The sequence below is a fragment of the Tamandua tetradactyla genome, chromosome 22 (assembly GCF_023851605.1).
Source record: "Tamandua tetradactyla isolate mTamTet1 chromosome 22, mTamTet1.pri, whole genome shotgun sequence".
NCBI lineage: Eukaryota > Metazoa > Chordata > Mammalia > Pilosa > Myrmecophagidae > Tamandua > Tamandua tetradactyla.
The window spans coordinates 21,696,690-21,719,837 of record NC_135348.1 but is presented as its reverse complement, the minus strand read 5'-3'; the positions used below and the strand labels follow the sequence as shown (position 1 = coordinate 21,719,837).

The window sequence follows — 23,148 nt, the reverse complement described above, 5'->3', positions numbered from 1 at the left end:
GTTATCAAGCTCATTACTGTTGCCTTCAAATATCACTGAGCTAATATCCTAATAAAAGAAAATGATATTCAGATCAGCATTTCAAAATGACCAGAAAAACTGAGTCCCTCCAAGATGACAATGATTCTCACACATCCTGTGGAGACTGAATTATGTACCCCAACAAAAGACACGGTCAATCTTCATCCTTCTTCTTTTAAGCATGTACCCATTTGCAAATAGGACTCTTTGAAGATGTAATATCAGTTAAGGTGTGGACTCATTTGTTTATAGGACCTTCTAGGTATGGTCAGACTGAATCATAATGGGCCTTAATCCGCATTATTGGGGAACCTTATAGAGAAAAGCCAAAGTCAGAGAAGGCCACAGGGAGAAGCCAAACATTAGTGGAAACCAAACAGAGAGAGAGATACCCGGAGACATCTAATGGGAGGCAGAGGTGCAAGCCAAAGAAATGTAACGACTGCAGCAAACGAGCAACTGAAGACTGCAGGTATTAGGGAGAAAGCATGGCCTTCCTGGTGTCTTGACTTTAAACTTCTAGACTCCCAAACCATGAGCCAATAAATTCCTGTTAAGTCAACACATCGTGTGGTATTTGTCATAGCAGCCCTGGCAAAGCGAGACAACTCCTTCGGCACTATCATTCAAATAGGTAAGAGTTGAACCAACTGAAGCGTCATCTGACCCGTAATTCTTCATTATTATTTTTCTGGGGGGTGCACGGTCCAGGAATCAAACCCAGGTCTCCCACATGTAAGGTGAGCATTCTACCACTGAACACCCTCTTTATTTGTTTGTTTGTTCTTTAATTTTTTTTTTTTTTTTGTATGGGCAGTCACCGGGAATTGTTGGCAGTCGAGAACTCTGCTGCTGAGCCACCGTGGCCCGCCCGGCTTCTTTATTTATTTTTTTTAAATGGGAAAATATGTTAAATGTTTTTCTGAAATCCAGATCCTCACAACTTCAAATGTAATCTGAAGAAAAGCAGCACTGGCTTGACCTAGGAGCTTGTTAGAAATTGCTGAAACTTAAACCCTACTCCAGGCCTACCATAGCATAGCCTTTTTTTTTTTTTAACAAGCTCCCCAAGGTAATTTATATGCATATTAAAATTCAGAAGGATCTAGACTCTAGCGTAGGAGCTGGCAAACATTTTCTGAAGGGCCAGATAGTAAATATTTTAGGCTTTGCAGGCCATACGGTCTCTGTCACAATTCCTCAGCTCTGCAGTTGTAGGTGGAAAGCAGCCAGACAACAACAGGTAAACAAACGGGCGATGTAAGATTTGGCCCAAGAGCCATAATCTTCCAATCTTTGCTCAGAATATTCCTTTGCGTTAACAATTATATTTCAAAAAGAAATAAGTTAGTGTGACAAATTTTTAATTTTAATGACTTGTTTTTGGGAACCAAACTTTGATATATTGTAGTATGTTCCTTTGTAAATACTCATAACTCTCCATTTAATTATGATTCTTTAATATTTCTCTAGAGCAAAGCCGAAATTAGTAATTATGGTATTAATTATTATACCAGTTAATAATGTGTAAAATCCAGTTTCTTCTCCCTTTTGATATTTGGAATGACATTCGCATATCTTCAGCTGCTGATTCTACGCCCGTTTCTTTATAATTTGTCAAAGAGCAGTTCAGCAATCACAAATGTTAGCTTTCTCAGGGCCCTAAGAAGTAATTTGTCTAAGCCAGCAGATAGTCTGCTTATCTTGGGCCTACTTTCCTTTTGCCAATATTTATTTTATCATTCCTAATCTGAAGATGATTCTCCTTGTCAAAGATAACGGAAGCAAACGGAAGGGGCCAGTAGGGAGGAGGAAATTAAGGTTGCTGAATAGCAGACAGATTGTGTGGAGTTTAGGGTACTAGTATCCCGAGTTGTACAAGTGAGAAAGAATAAACAAGAACGCAAAAGAAGAATAACATGGGCATTGCTAATTAGAACTAATGGCATTATATTTATGCTAAAGGAGAAAAATGGGCAAATTCTTTGTTTACCTTTTTAACTTTTAACTTCAAAAAGTGGATTCTATCTTCAGGCTAAATAAACTCATAGGCCTTCCTTATAAAACTATTAGGTGTTAACTTCAATGAAAATGTTGGTTAAGCTTGCCTTTTTCTCTATCGGGTTAAGGATGATTAAAATAATTTGAAATTTGATTAAAATAATTTGAAATTTGATTAAAACCCAAAGTGAGATAGATGTGGGAATTTCATTTATCTAAGAAATTTTAATATAAATATCTTTTAAGTTTATAAATTTAACATGCAATAAATAATTTTCGAAAGCAGCCTCTTAAAAATGCTTATCTAAGAGTATATAATAGACCAATGAAGCAGCAAAAGGAAATTGAGTCAAAATGTCATTTTGAGGACTAGGGTAGCTTTTTATAGCTGAGGCATGATCTACTAAGGTTCATTTTTGCCTGCAGGCTTCCGCTATGGGCACAGTCACAATCCGATGTGTTGCAGTTTCACTTTCCCTAGGAATGCATGTAGCAGCCTAATAGCGATCAGTTCTTCATAAAAAGCATAGACACCTTAAATTTTCATGAGGATGGTTCCATGTTACCCAACGGTCAGCCAAAGTTCTTAAGGCCTGAATCCTATACGTAGAAGTTTATAGTAACTCTTGCTTTAGAATTACTGCTTCGATTGAAACCAAATATCACTATCATATTAATAATGAACATTTATTGAGGGTATGTTATGAACTGTGGTAAGTACTTTACAATCCTCTAAATTCTTTTTTTTTCCCTTTTGCATGGGCAGGCACCGGGAATAGAACCCAGGCAATGCTGCCTGCTGAGCCACCGTGGCCTGCCCTCAACCATCTAATTTATCCCAATGTTACAGACTTAGAGACTTAGAGAGGCCATAGCTAGGCCATGGGAAGTGTCAGCAAAAGAAATAAATACAAAAGTTCAGAGGTCAGGAGATGGTCCAGAGGAAAGAAAAGTTGTTAAAAAGAAAAAAAGAGCAAAGGTGAAAGTAAGAAATCTAAAAGGAAAGGATACTCACTAAACAGATTATGGGAAACAGATATAAAAATATATAATATCAATTTAAAAGAGAGTCAAAGATTACATATCTAACTGCTAATAGTGCAAGAATAAATGTAAATAATGCACCCAAGTAACTTCTAGATCCTTGGAGTGACACTGTATATTTATTACCCACTGGCTTAGAAAAGTTCATATGATCCTGTCATTTTGATCACTGGTGCCTACAGAAGAACTGCGCCTACCACATAAGCACTCAGCATCGTTTTGCTGACTGATGACTGAATGAATATATATCCACAAGTTTCTCTCGGAGAAGCATGTCCATTTGATGAGAAATCTACACTTTCTAAACGCTTTAAATCTTTTATGTTTGTAATAATAATGAGACAGCTGACATTTATGGAATGACTATCCTAGGCATCAGGAACTGTTCTAAGCTCTTCACATGTACTAATTCATTCAAGTCTTACAATAAATCTATGAGGAAGATGTAATCATCTTTCCTATTTTACAAAGGACAAAACCGAGGCATACAGATATCAGAAGAATTCTACAAAATGACCAAACAGTAAGTAGCAGAATGAGAAGTAAGCCACACAGGTTGGCTCCAGAATCCATGGTCTCTACCATTATGCATTTATATATATATAGTAGTTAATGGTTTTTATAAGAAATTAGAGAAATCAGAAAATTCTAGCTGAAATTAAAGATAACTTGCTACCTCAATTTACAGATTGCAAGGCTGAGGCCCACGGAGGTGGGGTCTCTCATACACGGGAAAATACTAGGATGAGTACCAAAGTGTCTCCAATTCTCTGCCTAGTTCTTGATTAATAATGCCACACTATCTCCTACAAACCAGGAGAATAAAATTTACATATTGGAAGCCTGAAAACTATTTTCCAACCCTAAATTATTTATCATACACATAAGGCAAAAAAGGCATAGAAAATAAAATTAGTACAGACTAGGGTGGGCCACGGTGGCTCAGCAGGGAAGAATGCTTGCCTGCCATGCCAGAGGACCCGGGTTCGGTTCCCAGGGCCTGCCCATGTAAAAAAAATAAATAAATAAAATTAGTACAGACTAGAGAAAGTTTTCTTTTAAGGAAATCAAGTCTTGAAACAGGGTTTTCCCTGCCCAGAAAGGCCCATGAATTGATGACAAAGGTATGGGAGAACATTTCTGCAAAATTTGCAAAAGCAAAGTAGAGATGTGGAAGATGGAAGAGAGGGATTGTATGAGAGTTAAAGAGGATAGAGACAGGAAATTATGAGAAATGATTTAGAGGAGATTTGGGAAAGGGCTTTTAATGCAGGCTTATGGATATTAAAATAAACTAGAATAATTGTGACTCTATTTTCTTTTAAATAAGACATCAGAGTATTGATTTAATCAAAACTAGTGTTCAGCCATAATAGATCTTTACACAAACAAACCAACCAAAAACCAGACCATGTCTACACATGTGAAATGAATGGGTCTGGGACAGATCATCCCTTTTGGACTCATCTAAATGACAGCACACACTGCTGTTAGATCTGGCTGTGAGACATCAACACTGAGCGTAAAGATAGACAAAAATGAATGAAAACAACTGTGCTCTACTGGCCTTGTCCCATATATCTATGGTCTGATTTACCCTGGTTTTTATAATATTCCCTCATCAAAGTTACTTCTACAGTTTGGAAAACTGGCTGTAGAAAACTTTGTGACTCAGAGCGGCTTCAGTTGGGGAGAAGGGGGTGGATTAACCAAAAACTGGTCTTAAAAAAGCCATGCACCTCATAGGAGCATCATCAGCCCACAAATCTTCCCACCAAAACCAAGTCAAAGAGACAGTAGGATTTGCATATTCAGGTTGACTTTTGGGGGTCTTTTCTTGCTCTTCACCTCTCCACCTTCCACAATCAATATCAATTTTAAATAGGTTTCTCCTTAAATAACATGAGTATTTCTATTAAATATCATTGGGCAGAAAAGAGAAACATAAAATATGATATGTCTTAAGGTCTGAACAGCCTAAAGATGGTTCTGGGCTCTGAACCTCTCTAGGGAAGTTCTACCAAATGCCTCACAGAACTCCCAAAGGCAGATGGATGTACAACGATGAAGCAAGGAAGAACATGGTCTTAACAGTATATAGGACCTGGTAATGGACTTCGCCATTTTATGACCGTGTGATTTCTTTTTTGGTACAAAAAGTTCAATAACAAGTAAATTACTTCTCCATAATTAAATTTCACCTTGCCCAGGAAAATGCAGAGGAGCTAGCTAACAATATTTTAGAGTGCTTAGACATTTACCCCAAAATTCCTATAATGAACTGCTAACAACACTCTTGGCTCATTTTTGGTTGTATAATTATATACTTCTAAATCCTCCTAATGTTTCAGGACACTCATCATTACACAATTACTTCTAGACCTAAACTATTGGGTGTTGTCACTAAGGAATTTTAGAAAAGGAACAGTCAGCATCTTCACTCAGAAATGGATGTAGATATATTCACATCAGATATTTATTTCTTAATGTATTCTGCTATACGCACTTCAATATGTTTGGAATTTAAAAGCATCAGAGAGAAGAAGTGGTTGTCTGGCAATCACATCAATGAATTTAACTTAAAGTCTTTAAGGAAATTGAAAATCTATGTCAACATAATTTTTCTAGTTCCCCAGTAGAGGGCAACTTCTACACACTTTGACAGTTAAAACAAACAAACAAACAAAACCTATGCACACCACCATATCACTAAGAACCACTGTGTGCTTAAAATAAAACAATACAGTTTATTCCTAAGTATAGATTTTCACTAACAGGTAGCTATATAATGTCATGAAATTTTAAATAAGTAATTAGGAACTGAGTATATTTAATAAGGAATAATTAGCATTTTATGATTAATATGAGCATAATTGCAGGAACTTTAAAAGTAGCAACCATTTAGGTCACTATGATGGAATTAGTAATTGAATTAAAAAGGCAAGTGATCGGAGTATTGTTCTTTAGTAATCATTTTGATTGAATTTCATTATGTCCGAGTGGCAAGTATAATGTTTACTTATAGTCTTCTATTAAAGATAGGCAAAAAAAGGAAAGAATAGCTACAAAACACACATTTGAAAGTATAATTATGTTTGTTATTATAAACTTTGAAATTATCAGTGTTCATTTAAATGACATCTGATATATGAATATAACTGTGCATATATATTTATATATATGCAAATAGAATAAAATTCTACTATACTACATCTCATGACTATACATATTTTGACACGATGGGTTCTATTCACATACATACATTTAACATTTATTTACTGAGCACTTACTCTGTGTCAGATATTACTGTAGAAGTTAAGGATACAGTATGACAATGCCGACAAAATTCTTTGCCCTCTTGGAGCTTTCACACCCCATAATAAAATATAATGTATCATAAATCCTTTAAAGACAAGTGTATAAAATGAATGCTTGCTTTGTCTCTGTGCTACTTTGTTTTCATTTTTAAAATTAGGTTTTGGGTTTAGTACAGAGAAATATTGCAAGCAAAAATGAAATGGTTCTTAATCTTAATACTCAAAGAATCCCTGATGACCTTAAGTAAAGTAACATGCAATTTTTTTATTAGAAAATTTTAGTAGCAAAGAAAGTACAAAATTAAAAGTGAAATCTTTCAGCACTCCACCCTCCCCTCAGACACCTATCATTAATGATTTCTTTTGACTTCTTCCAGAAAAGAAAATAATATATTAGCATCTATCCATCCATTCATCCATCCCTCAACCCATCCGTCATCTATCTAGCTTTAAATTATTCAAATTATACAGTTTCTCTAAGATAATAATAATACCACAATGTTCTGCAAACAGCTTTATTTTTTCTCATGTCACTATATTTATTGAATTTCTTTCCATAAAAGAATATATAGGTACCCCTCATTCTTTTTGACTCATTTTATTTTTAATGTAAAAATATGTTATAATCTCTAGATGCCTTACAACTCTAGTTTAAAAGAGGTTATACAATTTTTCCTGAAATTGACAAAAGCTGCTAAACTAAAGTCATCAAGATGAAAATCGTAAATTCATAGACTTCAAAAAGAACCCTGGCAAAACTATCACTATTATAGAGCAGGAAATAAAAAATAAAAACATAAGCATATGATTTGGGTTAAAAAAAAAAAAACAAGGCAGGCAACAGCGGCTCAGTGGCAGAATTCTTGCCTGCCATGCTAGAGACCCAGGTTCAATTCCCAGAGCTTGCCCATGCCAAAATAAATAAATAAATAAATAAAACTAAAATAACTTTCCAATTGATCACATACAATGTATGATCTTCTTGAAAGTATGTTTGGATATAAATCAGAAACACCAGGAAATTTTTATAATAATTCTGTTATGTACTCACCGTTTTTTAGCGTCCCACCTAAAATCTTCAATTAAATATGTAAGAATTACTGTATCTCATTCTATATCTAATACAGCTTAATTCATATTTTTATTTCTGTCCCATATTTGTTATTATAATATAACATCAGAACTTTTACATTTATAAAAATATTATGCAAAATAAAATACAAGTCACTAGGTGGTGCTGTGGGACCTTCCAAATAAGCCAAGGCTGCAAAGTTCTGCACTTGATAAATTAGTTATATTTGATTCTATAGGTACATTAAAGAATAGTTTAATGGACAAACTAATGCCATTTATAATAAGTATATTTATAAAATTAATATAAAGCAAAAGCGAAGTTTGATAGATGGCGTTTTTCAGGAAAACATGATCATCTTCCATAATTGTACATCCTAACTCCTTTGTTAAGCTTATATTAAAGACATCTTTATATAATAAAGGTCATTTTTGAGGTATGCTTCTCATCCCTTCTTTTACACTTATCTTCAAAGTTGTTTTTTTTTTCATTTGCCCAACAATAACAAAAATAACAGTAATTATGGATTCTTGTCAAGTGATTTTCTCTTAGGGGAAATTTAAACCGTATTTTTTATATCATCATATATACTGTAATCTTTTCGGGTACTATTTTTCTATTCTCCCTAAAAGTGACTGCTTGCAGTAGAGTTGCTGGTTCAAATGCTAACAGTGACTAGGCTGGTAAATAAATATATGAGTTGGGCCATGTATAAAATAAGAGGGAGTGGAGGCAACCTTAGAAAACACAGGGTAAATGCATACAAATTCTGATGAAAAACAAAACCAACACACATGCACCACTCTGTAGGCCAAAGAAAGCACATCTGCGGTCTGTATGTGGCCCATAGGCCACTTATTTGTGATCTCTGACCCGTCCAGTAAGTTCCTCACCATTTATCTATGAGTGACATCTCAAAAGTAAACTCAGGAATTTCATTCAAACTAAAAATCCGAATGACTTTTCAGTAGTCTTTCTAGGATGTTTCTACCACTTATGAATGTCCCTCCTTAAAGAACAGAAATTATTGATGATTCAGAAGATACACTGTAGTGGTCAGTAGCATTAACCATCCATGATGAGAATCATAAATTTAGTGGGCCAAAGAGAAGCATAAATTTTGTGCCCTTTTCCCATAGGCATGGTTTTCCTCTCCCTGTATGTACTTTTATGATTGTGAGGGAAAAAATGAAGCACTTAATTCTGAATGGATAGAAATATATGATTAACATAAATGAAAAAAGGGCCCAATTTTCTAATAGTGGTGGTGAAATTTAATATATGTACACAATGCGATTAAAAGGGATGAAAACGAATTTTTAACAAATGCAATAAAACTCATCTAAAAGAGCACTGTTTCTCAAATTTGCCATTGAGAGAAGTCAAACTCATTTTTAAATGATGCATCATCTGAACATTTTTAGATGCTTCTGGAAATACATTATGTGTCATGTAAGAAAATGATATAAAATCATGACATTTCTGAACTGGAACAGACCACAGAGATTAACAATCCTCACATTACTTTAGTTATACCTCACAAATCTGTTCTTTTTGAAAGATAAACTCAGTGGAACTTTAGCCTATAGGTGAGGCTGTGTCATAGAAAGCTAAGTGACCTGATACTCACAGAAACTGAAGAGGGAATCACAATTTATTCTGCATGGGGAATAAGCCTTACACTAGCAAGGAATTTCAGATGTTCTCTAAAATACCTATAAGAGCTTCTACCAACACTAAAAATCATTTGGAATTTTTAGAGAGTTTACGGATTTAGAAGTAGATACTGGAGAAAAGGAGAAGTAGATTAAAGTCATATTGCCTGAATTCTTTTACTTTTTAGACTGTCTAAAATGTCATCTTGGGTGTAATTCTTTTGGCTTATTAAGCGTCTTGTTTTAAAAATTGCATGCCTTTTTCTAGAGTAGCAGTTCTCACCTAGTGGTCGGGAGACCTAGGGTCCCCCCAGGCAAGACTATCATAGGGTCAATGAGATAAAAAAAACTGCTTTCGTAATAATACTAAGACATTATTTGCCTTTTTCACTCTTATTCTCTCACAACTGTACAGTGTTTTCCAGAGGCTACATGACAGTTGATACTGCAAGAGATTGAATGCAGAAATAGATATGAGACTCTAGATATTTTCTACTAAACCAGACATTAAGGAGATTTGGAAAATATAAAACAATAGCACTTTCTCACTAATTTTTTTATATTTTGAAAAATATAGTCATTTTACATAAAAATATGTATGTTTACATCTAATGGGCTTTATTTTTGTTTTTAATGAATTAATAATAATTTCTCAGTTTGAATTTCTAATATAGAAAATAACAAAATAACAAAAGCTCTCTGTGGTCTTTAACAATTTTTAAGAGTATAAAGGGGTCCAAAAAGTTTGAGAACACTGTTCCTCAGACATGTCTATGAATCTATGTCTAAATTCATCAGTATGCCTTCGTCTAAATATTTATATGAGACTGAAATTTCTATCAGAATGAGATTTCAGTTAGTAGCAGCTGCAAGAGACAGTTTTACAGGCAAGGTGGGTCTGACTAGCTTGATGTAGAGGGGTACACAGTAGCGTTGGGATAACAGACCTTAGTGGATCTCAGTGGAGTGATCAAGATATGGAAGGGAGGAGAGAGAGATCAGGAGGGGGCAATGACAAGCGTCCAGTTTCAAAATACAGACTACAACCAATACTATATTCAAGAAGGGATCGTTTTGCCCCACCACTTCTTCCTCCTTAAACTTTGGGAGACTCTAAACCAGTCTCCACACTGAAATGAAACCCTTCCTTGGTTTCTGATTATTCTTTCAAGACTAATATTATCATGGCTTGCAACATCCTCTGGGATCTTTCCTGTCTCTCTCTCCAAAACGATCTCCTTCCCTTCTCCACGGGTTCTCCATGCTCCAGCTGAGGCCCTTGGTCCAATTCTTTGACTGGGTTCTGCTCCTTCCCACCTACATATCTCAGTTTTCTTCAGTAATCCAGGAAGTCTTCCTGTCTTATTAATTTACTCCTGGCATCATGGAGCTTCGTTGTAGTACCTACCCTAGCTGCAAATTTACATTGATTTGTGTGGTTCTTTCATTAATGTCTGTACTTCCCCTACTAGACTGTAAGCTTTATGAGGGTAGGGACTATGTTTATTTTCACTCTATTTTGAATTCCCCATATCTAGCAATATGCCTGGGACATAGTAGAGGTTGAATCAATATTTCTGAATGAAGGAATAAATGGTTTCTTGTACTATAACAGGTTAATAATAGGTAATATTCATTGAGCACACCTACCAGACACTGTTCTATGCACCTTGCAAGTGCTACATAATTTTAAAACAAGCCAATGGATAGGTACAATTGCTATTCTCATTTACAGATGAAAACCCTAAGTCACACAGAGGTTAATTTGCCTAGGGTCAAACAATTTTGGAGGTCAAGATTTGAATTCAAACAGCTTGATTCTAGAGCGCACAATACTGTACTGTAGTTCAGTTTTCGTATGGGTGAATAAGCTTTTGTGGGCCTGCTTAATCTTCTCTTATAAGGTTGGAATTCAAATTTATTCCCCCATGGAAATCAACAACTGATTTACAAACTTACAAACTGGGTAACTGTGAAACATGTTTTGAAAATTAAAAATATCTAAAAACAATAGGGTTTTTTTTTTTTTTTGCCTATGAGTTTTAGTAGACATTCATGTTTCATTAGTTAAAAGAAGAAACAACATTTGTACATTCTGCTTTCTGAAAGTATAAAGGCAGTCCAAGAAATGATAAAGATGATGTTTTCTTCTAAGTATCTAGCCCTAGATAGCACAATTGTTAGAATTTAGAAAAAACATTTTGCTCTTTTGAGAAATGACATTTTTAAAAAAAGAAGTAAATTGAAACAACAAGCCTAAACTCAGAACTAGACGTATATGTATATACGCCCCATACTTCAAATTGGGTTTAATTTGACTTACGATTTTTCAGCTACATTTTCTCTTAACTAACATATTCATTTACATTAATTTACTCAGTTGAATTTACAAAAGTTTCATGAGTCTTTAAATGCATAACACAATTGGAAAGCAAATGTACTTTTTTCTGTTATCACAATACTGTTGTGAATAAACATCACTCTAAGAAAAACAAGGTGGAAATCTAGGATCCTGTGAGTTCTTACAATTTAGCATCCAAAACCAAACAATCCACATCATTATTTTTATGTTTAAAGTACAATTTTATATCATTTGGATCTCTGTAATTTCATTCAACAAATAACTATTAGACATAATACATACATCTATTCCATAAAGCCAAATCCTAGAAGTTGGAGAAATAATGATAAAGGTGGCTGGTTCCTCCCCTAAAAGATCTTATGGCCTAGTTGTGGCAAAGTAAAGAGACACTGGCCACATACTGAGCTAAGGAAAAGCCACCACTCCCACCTAACTGAGTCTGAGGTGGCATCTAAAGTAAAACCAGAATGATAAGAAGGAATGGCCATGAGAAGAAAGGGGGGGGGGGGGAGGGGGGATGAGAGAGAGCTAAAAAGTGGTCTCGAAGGAAGAAACTGCATGTACAAAGGCCTCGAGACATGAGACTGTGGCTATGGAGTTCCAAAGGAAAAGAAAGACAGGACGTAGTGAACGGGTCATAACAAATGCTACCCGCATGAAACGAATGTCAGAAAATCCTCAGGAAAAGATAACCAGTGAGATCTATTCGCTTTCTCATCTTGCAGTAAATCAAAGAAAAGAAAGGGCAACTAGGTTAAGGAAGAACTCAAAAAGTGTGTCTTGGAATTTAACTTTGCTCAGACTAATTTTTTTTTTTTTTAAATATTACTATCAAAATGTCAGCAAACAAAACATTATCAGTGCTGCTAAGATGCGGTTAGGGTGGGGGGATAAGGTAATAAAGTTGGGATCTTAAGACTGTCCACATCTTCTATTGCTAGCAAATGCTTTGTTCTCTGAAGAATATTTATGACTGTGTAAAGTTACTCCTTCTGGAATTTTTGTTATTTAGCAAGGAGTTATTTCTATTCAGAAATGGAAAATTCAAAGTCCTAACCACCCTCACTGTATGTAATCTATATTGCTGGTGTAGTGGTGCTGTCTGCTCAGTCCCGAGTCATCAATTATGTATAGAAGTGCACAGCTACAGCAGTAGCCAGTGTCATGGGCCTGTCAGGGATTTCTTAAGAGGAACAAAAACATTTGACTGTGTCTTCTTTTAGAAAACACAGGCTAGGTGAAAGAGGAAGAAACTTAAAAGGTAATGCAGTAATCCTCAATACAAAAACGGACTTGGAATAAACGAAGAATGCATTTTTAAAAAGTACTTGAAATGAAACCAGAAATATAACTAGGGGAAAGCCTTGGAAATAGATACAAGAGAGGCTGACATTAGCCCATCAAAAGCACACACTTCAGAATACAAAGTCAGATGAAAAATAACAAATAGGGTTCACCAAGCTCCAGCTCCTCTGAGCCAATTGAGTGCATTCAGTGTTTACAAGGAGTAGTCACGTTACTTGAAATAAAATGTCTTGTAATTACCAAATCTGGCTGGCATGTGAGTGTGAGTTTTCATTCTAAATGAATGAAGCATGTTTCAGAATGACCTGGGAACACAAGGATTATGAAGATTAACATGAAGAAAATGCAATCTATGATATCTTATGGAATTTTCCCTATTACACCAAACACAAGAAAAGCTTTCACTGGGATTTCAATAAATTTAGTTCTACACATTGCTGCAGAAATTTAGTTATTCTGTCTTTCTCTAGTGGATAGCTGGGGTAGCAGCTGGTATGTTTTGTATTTAAAATGTGAACTCTGTTCTCTTTCAGTACCTACATAAATGGGATTGAGAAAATTTGGAAAAATGGTTTAGTTAAGTAAAATGCCTTTATTTCCTTTCTTGTAAGGTGTTTGACAAGCCTTTAAACATCTAAGAGTCATGTTTTCAAAAGGCAAAGAGATTTCTCTGGAAAAAATCCATAGCACATAATACAACATATCATTTCTATTCAAGCAGACAATTTAGTTGACATGTAAATATGTGAGGTAGCCAGATAAAGATATTATAATTTTATCTTACTTTAGAGGGAGTGTGTAACAGTCTCCTTTTCTCATCACTATACAGGTTAGATCTTACGCCACGTATTCAGTTAAATTCTGTAAAAACTGAAAGCATTTTTTAAAATCAAGGGAAGGTCTTGATGAGAACAGATGAGAAGCAAATCAGTTTCTTTATTCCTAAGATTTGAAACAGGGATAATTTGTCAACTGTTCACAGAAATTATAATTTAGTGTAACAGACCACTATGAATGCTGAAATATTTTATTTTCTTAATTCTCTATTTTTTAACAGATAGTTTTTGCTAGTTCGAAGGAGAAAAATTACAGCATATTTAAGCACATGGCCACTAGACCCATGACACATCAAATTAACCACTCGCAACTAATACAGTCCTTCTAAAAAAAAGGCAAAGTAACAATTCCCCCACTGTTATAGTTTAATTTATTGGCTTCTATATTTTGGCTTCCATATAGTTAATTGAATAGTTTGCAAATTCAATGAGGAACTGAGTTCAGACCATTTAAAAAATACTTCATGAATTTTTAAAAATCTTATTATATACATAAAATGTATATAAAATCTTCAGTTATTCTAGCATCTAAATTCAATTCAGCTTTCTAAATCATTCAAAGAACTGCAAGTATAAAAAAAAAAAAACAAAGAACTGCCAAGTGTGAAGAGGAAATTCACATTTGTTGAGTGTCTACTCTGTGATAGGTGCTTTACATAATTTACCTCACTTAATCCTAAGAAACATGATTGATACTGCTCCAGGAAGATAAGTGACTTGTCCAGGGTCATGTAACTACAGAGAAACCCTCATACCTGACTCCTCCACTTAGCATTTTGAGTCCCTTCTTCCTGAAACACTTTGTTTCTTTGGCTTGTGGAATATTACACCCTTTTCTTTTTCTTTCCTCCCCTAGATCTTGCTCCCCCTTTCAGGTCTTTTCTAAGGCCTTCCCTGACTACCCCTTTCTCTAACAACCACACACACACCTACACATCCTTATCTTCTCACCTCTACTCTTCTTCATTATTTTTGTTTAGAGAACTTAACATCGCTTGGCCTTATATTTAGTTATTTACTTATCCATTGTTTCTCCCACTCTTGCCCCCAAGACCCATCTAATCTCCCTCAGCATCTACAACAATGCTTGACTCAAAGTAAGCCCTCAATAAATGAATGGAATGAATGAATGGCTAGAAATTGTGGAGCTGGGATTTAAATTCAGGTCTTTCTAACTCTAGACCTATGTTTATCCCATAACACCTGATTTAATTTCACATATAAGGCACCCTCTATTGAAAGTTTCCAAATACAAAACTTGGAAGGAAACAAGTAATGTATTTCCTATTCCTGCCCCTTGCCACTCTACTAAGAACCTCTAATTTTCTAAAGAAGGTGCTTTTCTGAAAGAGAGGGACTGGGAAATTACATAGTCCAGGAAGAAAAAAGAAGGCAATGAAAATTTATTGTGCACCTACTTTGTTCTGAGTAACATATGTAAGTGCATGTGCATGTATTCCTGTATGTGTATAATTTCACTTATATTTAATATTCATGACAATAACATAAAAGCAGGTAATATTTATCCATTATTTTAGATATGGAAACAGAGGCTCAGTGAGTTATTTGCAGTCCCCAGGAAGTACCAATAATCTTTGTGCATGGAAATGTGTGCACGTTTGTATGTTTGTTTGTATGCCTACATGGTAAGATCTATATTTCCCAATATTCCTTTTTTTATCTCAAATATTTTTGAAGTACAATAATGAAAAAAAAGAACAACCGCACTGGGTGAACTGAAGTTGAGAACATAGGTTATTAGGTTGGGGCCTATTGTAAAGGGTCCTAGATGTAAGCTCTTAGAGTAGTCACATATATTCAGGAGTTCTAACTATTATTTCTAAATTCTGTGATATTGTTTGTGTATAACTTCGTCGTTTCCAGAAACTTCGGATATTTATGTGATACCTAATACTCTGAGACCCAGAGTTAGAGCTCTGAAGCTAGGAAAGTCAGCAGTACCCCATACAGGAACTGTTTAAAAAGTAGAAAAAGGGATCAGACTTCAACTAGAGAAATGAATGAAGCTGATCTGGATAGGACTGGTGTAGATCTGAATACAGGGTAAACAATGATATTGTCCATATTTAAACCTTCAACTTCTGTGTGAAACCAAAGGTAGTGATGTTTATTTGGTGCAAAATTTATATTTTGGGTAGCACAGTACCTAATTTAATTTGTATGGTCAGTTTAATTGAACATCATAAGTACATGGACTCTTGAATAGGGCATGAGACCTTGTTGGTTTGTCCAGGTCAGTTTAATGCCCCAATATAACCCAGAGTAATTTGGGTAGTAAATATAGAAGTATTTGCAAAGTCCCCTTGGGGAACTGGGGAGAAAGAAGGAAATATTCACCTTCCCTATTTGAAGAATTTCTGATATTCTCGCAAGCAGCGGAGACAACCAAATCAAAAGGCTTAGCCCTCGATCTTGGGGTTCACTCCTATGAAACTTATTCCTGTAAGGATAGGCTAAGCCTACTTAAAATTATGCCTAAGAATCAGGGGATTGAGAAAAGCCCTAGAATGAGATGAGACTCAGCATTAAGGGATTGAGAAAACCTTCTTGACCAAAAGGGGGAAGAGTGAAATGAGACAAAATAAAATGTCAATGGCTGAGAGATTCCAAACACAGTCGAGAGGTTATCCTGGAGGTAATTCTTATGCATTAAATAGATATTACCTTGTTAGTCAAGATGTAATGGAGAAGTTGGAGGGAACTGCCTGAAAATGTAGAGCTGTGTTCCAGTAGTCATGTTTTTGGAAGATGATTGTACAAGAATATAGCTTTCACAATGTGACTGTGTGATTGTGAAAACCTTGTGTCTGATGCTCCTTTTATCTACCTTGTCAACAGATGAGTAGAACATATGGAATAAAAATAAATAATAGGGGGAACAAATGTTAAAATAAATTTAGTCTGAAATGCTAGTGATCAATGAAAGGGAGGGGCAAGGGGTATGGTATATATGAATTTTTTTTCTGTTTTCTTTTTATTTCTTTTTCTGAATAGATGCAAATGTTCCAAGAAATGATTATGATGAATATGCAAAAAAAAATTGTGCCTAAGAGTTACCCCCAGAGAACCTCTTTTGTTGCTCAGATGTGGCCTCTCTCTATAAGTCAACTCAACAGATGAACTCATTGCCCTTTCCCCAGTGAGGGATATGACTCCCAGGGTGGTAAATCTCCCTGCAACGTGGGACCGAAATCCTAAGATGAGCCAGGACCCAGCATCCTGGGATTGAGAAAGCCTTCCTGACCATAAGGGGGAAGAGAGAAATGAGACAAGATAAAGTTTCAGTGGCTGAGAGAGTTCAAACAGAGTCCAGAGGTTATCCTGGAGGTTATTCTTATGCATTATACAGATATCCCTTTTTAGTTTCTGGTGTATTGGAGTGGCTAGAGGGAAGTACCTGAAACTGGTGAACTGTGTTCCAGTAGCCTTGATTCTTGAAGACAATGGTGTAATGAGGTAACATCTACAATGTGACTGTGCGATTGTGAAAACCTTGTGTTTGATACTCCTTTTATCCAAGGTCTGGAAAGATGAGTAAAAAATACGGATAAAAACTAAATAAATAATAGGGGGGACACAGGGTAAAATGAATTCGATACTAGTGGTCAATGAGAGGGAGGGACAAAGGGTATGGATGCATGAGTTTTTTCTTTCTTCCTTTTATTTCTCTTTCTAGAGTGATGCAAATATTCTAAAAATAATCATGGTGATGAATAGACAACTATGTGATGATATTGTGAGCCACTGATTGTACACCATGTACGGAGTGTATATGTGCTGATTCATCAACAAAAATTTTTTTTAAAAAACTGCACAGTAATTAATATTCCAGAAAGTTTCCTTACATTTAGAAAAGCCCCAAGTAACTGACAAAAAAGGCAGAGCAGATAAAATGATTACTTCTTTTTTTGGGCAGCACCATTCATTAGTCCTCTGTCTTAAAACAATAACTATGCCCTACCATTAGTTTATCATAACTTCCAAGCTATGCAAGAGAGGTGGAAATAATATTGGTAGACATAACTTCTTTGAAGAGGGTTGTCATTGGACCATGTACATTTCCACTCCACTCTCCAAGGTGGAGAGCGAGAGGTGCTTCAGAGAACCACTTGAAGAATGTGTCCCTTCCTGTTTGGGGAAGAGGGAGGGAACTACCAGAGAGTGGGACTAGGTTCCCTTTTTGGAGAAGCTTGTAGCTGAGAGGCTGGGAGAAGAGACAGGCTACAAAGGAAGTAAGCTGTGAGTTCTCCACTGGCCAGGCAAAGGTATGTCAGTTTCCCTACAGGTCCAGCGAGCAAAGAAGAGAGCTGGACTTGAGTCATCTTGACCAGGCCCCTACCCAAGGTGACCCAATCAGAGTGTTAGACCACCAGAAGCCAAGAGCTGTGGATAGAGTTGTATGAGGATCATTGCCCATGCCAGGCAAAGTTGTACTGGATGTTTCCAGTGAAGCAGGATCACTGAGAAACCTGCAGAAACACTGCCATAAGAGAATGAGCTAGCCTTTGGAGATGATGCCTAGTCAGAGGGCATCAAAGCCTCATCACAACCCAAGACACATTAGACTTCATCCCTTCATTTCTAATCCCTCCTTTCTTCATGTGTCTGACCTTGAAGGAACCAAAAGAGTAGCTCAAGAAAGGGGGAGGATGTGAAACAAAGATGAGAGAGGTCTATTACACTTCCCTTGTCCGTGCTACAGGTTACTGACCATAAAATTGATGAGGGAGCAAAAGATATGTGTGTGTGTGGTGGAGTGGGATAAAGCTTTCAATTGGATAAGAAATTGAAGTTCTGACGTTATACTAGACTAGGCTATTATTTGTTTTTTGAAGGATAACAAACATTGTATGAATATTTATATGAATGTCACATATATACAAACATAGCTATTGAACTATCACCCAGATCTAAATATAAAACATTTCTAGTATTCCAGAAGGATCTTTCATGTGTCTTCCTAGTACTGCCAAAGGAACGATTATTCTGACTTTTATCACCATAGATTAAGTATTTTTTATCTTTAATTTCATTTACCTGAAATTATATAGTGTGAACTCTTTTGTGTCAGCTTATTTCACTCAATATTGTATGTGAGAATCAACTTTGCTTTTTTTAAAAAATATTTTTATTGACAAAATAAACATTCATTTTTTAAAATTTTGTATTATAAAACCAAAACACCATACAAACATGAACATTCTTAACATACAAACATTCTGTGTATGGTGTACAATCAATGGCTCACAATATCATCACATAGTAGTATATTCATCACCATGATCATTTTTTAAAACATTGTCATCATTCCAGAAAAAGAAATAAAAAGGAAAAAAAAAAAAAAAACTCATACATACCACACCCCTTACCCCTCCCTCTTATTGACCACCAGTATTTCCATCTACCCAATATCTTTTAACCTTTGTTCCCCTTATTTTTTTCCTATACCCCTTACAACTCCCTTTCATTGATCACTAGTATATCAATCTACTCAATTAATTTTAACATTTGTTCCCCCATTATTAATTTATTTTTTATCAATATTTTTTACTCATCTGCCCATACTGTAGTTAGAAGGAGCATCAGACACAAGGTTTTCACAATCACACAGTCACACTGCGAAAGCTATATCATTATATAATCATCTTCAAGAAACATGGCTACTGGAACACAGCTCTACAGTTTCAGGCACTTCCCTCCATCCTCTTAAACTAGAAGGAGGATGTCTATATAATGTGTAAGAATAACCTCCAGGATAACCTCTCCACTATGTTTGAAATCTCTCAGCCACTGACACTTTATTTTGTCTCATTTCTCTCTTCCCTCTTTTGGTAGAGAAGGTTTTCTCAATCCCTTGATGCTGAGTTCCAGCTCGTTCTAGGATTTCTATCCCACGTTTCCAGGAAGGTCCACATCCCTGGGATTCATGTCCCACATAGAGAGGGGGGAGGGCAGTGAGTTTGCTTGCCATTCAACCTTGTTTTTTCTGAGTAGTAGTAGTAGCTCATTCTTTTTCACTGAAATTTTGTATTCTCTTGTATGAATATAATACAGTCCATCCATTTTCTTCATGATAGACATTCTAATTTTCTCCATTTTGATTATTATGGAAAAAGTTTCTATAAATATTCCTGAACATGTGTTTTTTTGTGTGTTTGTTTTTTTGCATGGACAGGCACTGGGAAACGACCCAGGTCTTGGGCATGGCAGGTGTGAACTCTGCCTGCTGAGCCACCGTGGCCCTCCTTGATGGTATATATACACTCATTTCTGTTGGGAATATACCTGGGAGTAGAGCTGTTGAAACATAGACCTCTGCCCAACAGCTGAAGTGCTAGAATAATTTTCCATCCCACTAGTAATGTATAAGAATTCTGTTACTAGACATCTCACCAATACTTGGTATTGGCAACCTTTTAAAATTTTAGCTATTCTCATACATGTGTAGTGGTATCTCACTGTGACTTTAATTCACACTTTCTTGAGTACTGATGAGGTTGAGCCCTTTTCTCATATGCTCATTGGAAACTTGAATATCAGCTTTTATGAAATGCTTTGTCCAAGTTTTCTTGCATCATCTATTTTTTTAATTGATTTGTATGAGTTATTTATTTAGCCTGGCTATAAATCCTTTGTTGGATATCTGACAAAGGAATTGCCTATCATAAATATCATCTCTGACTCTACTGGCTTCGTATTCATTCTCTTATTAGTGGTTTTAATGAACAGAGGTTCTTCATTTTAATGACGTATGACTGATCAATCTTTTCTTATAGAGTTATGTTTTTATGATGTTCTCCTATGTTCTCTTCTATTCGACAGGACTTTTTTTTTAACTTTTTTTAATTGTATAGTATAACGTATATACAAAGCAAAGAAATAAAAAAGCAAAAGTCTTCAAAGCACTCTTCAACAAGTAGTTACAGGACAGATTCCAGAGTTTGTCATGGGCTACCATACAATCCTCTCATATTTTTCCTTCTAGCTGCTCCAGAATATAGGAGGCTAGAAGGCTTAAATATTTTTTATCATCACAATCAATTTTTTTCTTTTTTTTGTGAAAATTAACATATATACAAAAAAAGCTATAAATTTCAAAGCACAGCACCACAATTAGTTGCAGAACATATTTCAGAGTTTGACATGGGTTGCAATTCCACAGTTTTAGGTTTTTACTTTTAGCTGCTCTAAAATACTGGAGACTAAAAGAGATATCAATTTAATGATTCAGCATTCATATTCATTTGTTAAATCCTATCTTCTCTGCATACATAACTCCATCACCACCTTTGAGCTTCCTCTCTTTAGAGGTGTTTGGGCTATGGCAATTCTAATTTTTCATATTGGAAGGGTCTAGACAGGACTTTTTTTATTTACATGGGCAGGCACCGGGAATCGAACCCGGGTCCTCTGGCATGGCAGGCAAGCATTCTTGCCTGCTGAGCCACCGTGGCCCACCCTAGACAGGACTTTTTAATACCTCAAAGTGACTGGGGGAAAAAATAGGTTCATCACGAAATTTTATTCAAACTTTTATCCAGAAAGGGGAAAAACATTTTATCCAAAAAGGGGAAAGAATGATTTCACAGAGCAAGTGCTTTCTGCTTGTAACCAGGCAAGTCTAGCTCATTTAATAAATCAACTATACTTGGGTTAACTACGAGGATTCACTCGAGAGGTAAGTACATGTCTTTTTTTTAAAACAACAACAAAAATTCTCCTAGTGAGTGTTTGAGACACTCTTGAGTTATTAGCTAACTTATTATAGATATGACATAGTTTTACAGAATCAGAAGACTTTCCATTACTGAATATACACTATATTCAATAGTGTATATTCAATCTATACAAAGATGAGCTTCTCTCATACTTTGATTTTTTTAGAAATGGTGTTTGCTATTGCAGTTTGTGTGGAACAGTGAAAAAATGCTGGGCAGGAAGTTAGAATTGTTTTCAGTCCCACTCTACTATTATGCAAGCCATTCTATCCCCTGGATTAATATTCCACAACTCTAATTACAGGGTTAGGTTTGAATCTCTAATTTATCTTTCTGTGTCCATTCAGTGGTCAAAAACTAGAAACTAAGGAATTATCCTTAACTCCTTTCCCTCTCACCTGTTACGTCCAATCACTCACCAAGGTCTCTCTATTCTTCTTCTTAAATAGCTTTTCCATATATTTGTTTCCCTTCATCCCTACTGCCACTACCTTACTCTAGACCACTGTTATCTTTCTCTTGAATCCATGACTTCAGCCTAATTCCACTCCAATTAATTTTCCACATGTGGTCAGGCTTATCCCCCTAAGTTAATAATGGCTAAGTTGTGTACAGCATTTATTCTGTGCTTTGTATTCTATAAGCATCATCTTATTTGATGTGTACAACAACCCTACGAGATAAGGTACTATATTTTTCTTTCTTTTTAAATAGATTCACTGAAACCTAGATAAGAAGAGAACTTTCTCAAGGCCATTTAGCAGTATAGAAAGCCTGGTAGTTTGAATCTCAGAGCTCAGGACTTACCAATGACACAAATCTGATAGGTTACTCACCCTTAAACTCACTGATTCAACCAGGTTATTTCTCTGTGCTGGGCTCCTATGTATGCTTTTCCCTCTGCCTACAACATTCTTGTTCTACTCTATTCCCCACATCCCTTTTTTCCTATCTGACTCTTACTCTTTCAGTCATCAGCACTCCTGAGGTCCTTAGGATGGATTAAATGTCCCTAATACATCCTCCCACAGTTTCCTATCTTCTCCTGCCATTGCATTTATCACATTTTATTTTAATACTTGCTTAATTGTCTATCTCTCTTGCTAATTACTGTCAGAAGCACCCACATAATGTCTGACTTTTAGTAGACACTCAACAATCACTACAGGAAAAAAATTCAGCGAAAAATTTGTGATTTTGTTGATGGTTCAATGAGAAATATAACTGGCAAAAGATTTGCAAAATAAAAGATCAAATAGAAATTATATCCTTTTATCAAATGGCATCCAAACAGATCATCAGGAAGGTTGTAAAGACTTGCTATAAGTTCCTTGAGAGCAGTGTTTGTATCTTACTCATTTCTGTAGTGCCTTCTACATGGGGCATTTATTAAATGGTTATTTGCCAGAATTTCTCACAACGATGCCTCCCTTTGGAAGCGGTCCCCTATCCATCACTCAAAGTGTAGCTCGTGCCTCCATGCACTTGAAAATAGAGCCTAGAATGGATGCTTGGGACAGACTACATGTGTTCAAATTCTAGTTCCACCACTTATCAGCTGTATGACCTTGGCTAATGATTTAACCCTTAAGTAGCTCGGTATCCTCAACTAGAAAATAGAGATAATAATAATACCTGCTTCAAAGGGGTGATGGAAAGATTAAATGAGTTAATTTAAAGTATTAGGATACTGCCAGATATAGGGAAAGCACTAAATAAATGTTAGATCCTACTACGCTACCACTACTTATATTACTACTAATAACACCACTTCTGAAATGAATCCTTCTCTTTTC

At 35.7% G+C, this 23,148-nt stretch overlaps 1 protein-coding gene across 3 annotated transcripts in view; it reads right to left on the bottom strand.

Annotated features, from left to right (window-relative positions):
* SLC10A7 (solute carrier family 10 member 7) overlaps positions 1-23,148 on the bottom strand; it is a 273,235-nt gene that overhangs the window by 86,976 nt on the left and 163,111 nt on the right. The window lies entirely within an intron of this gene.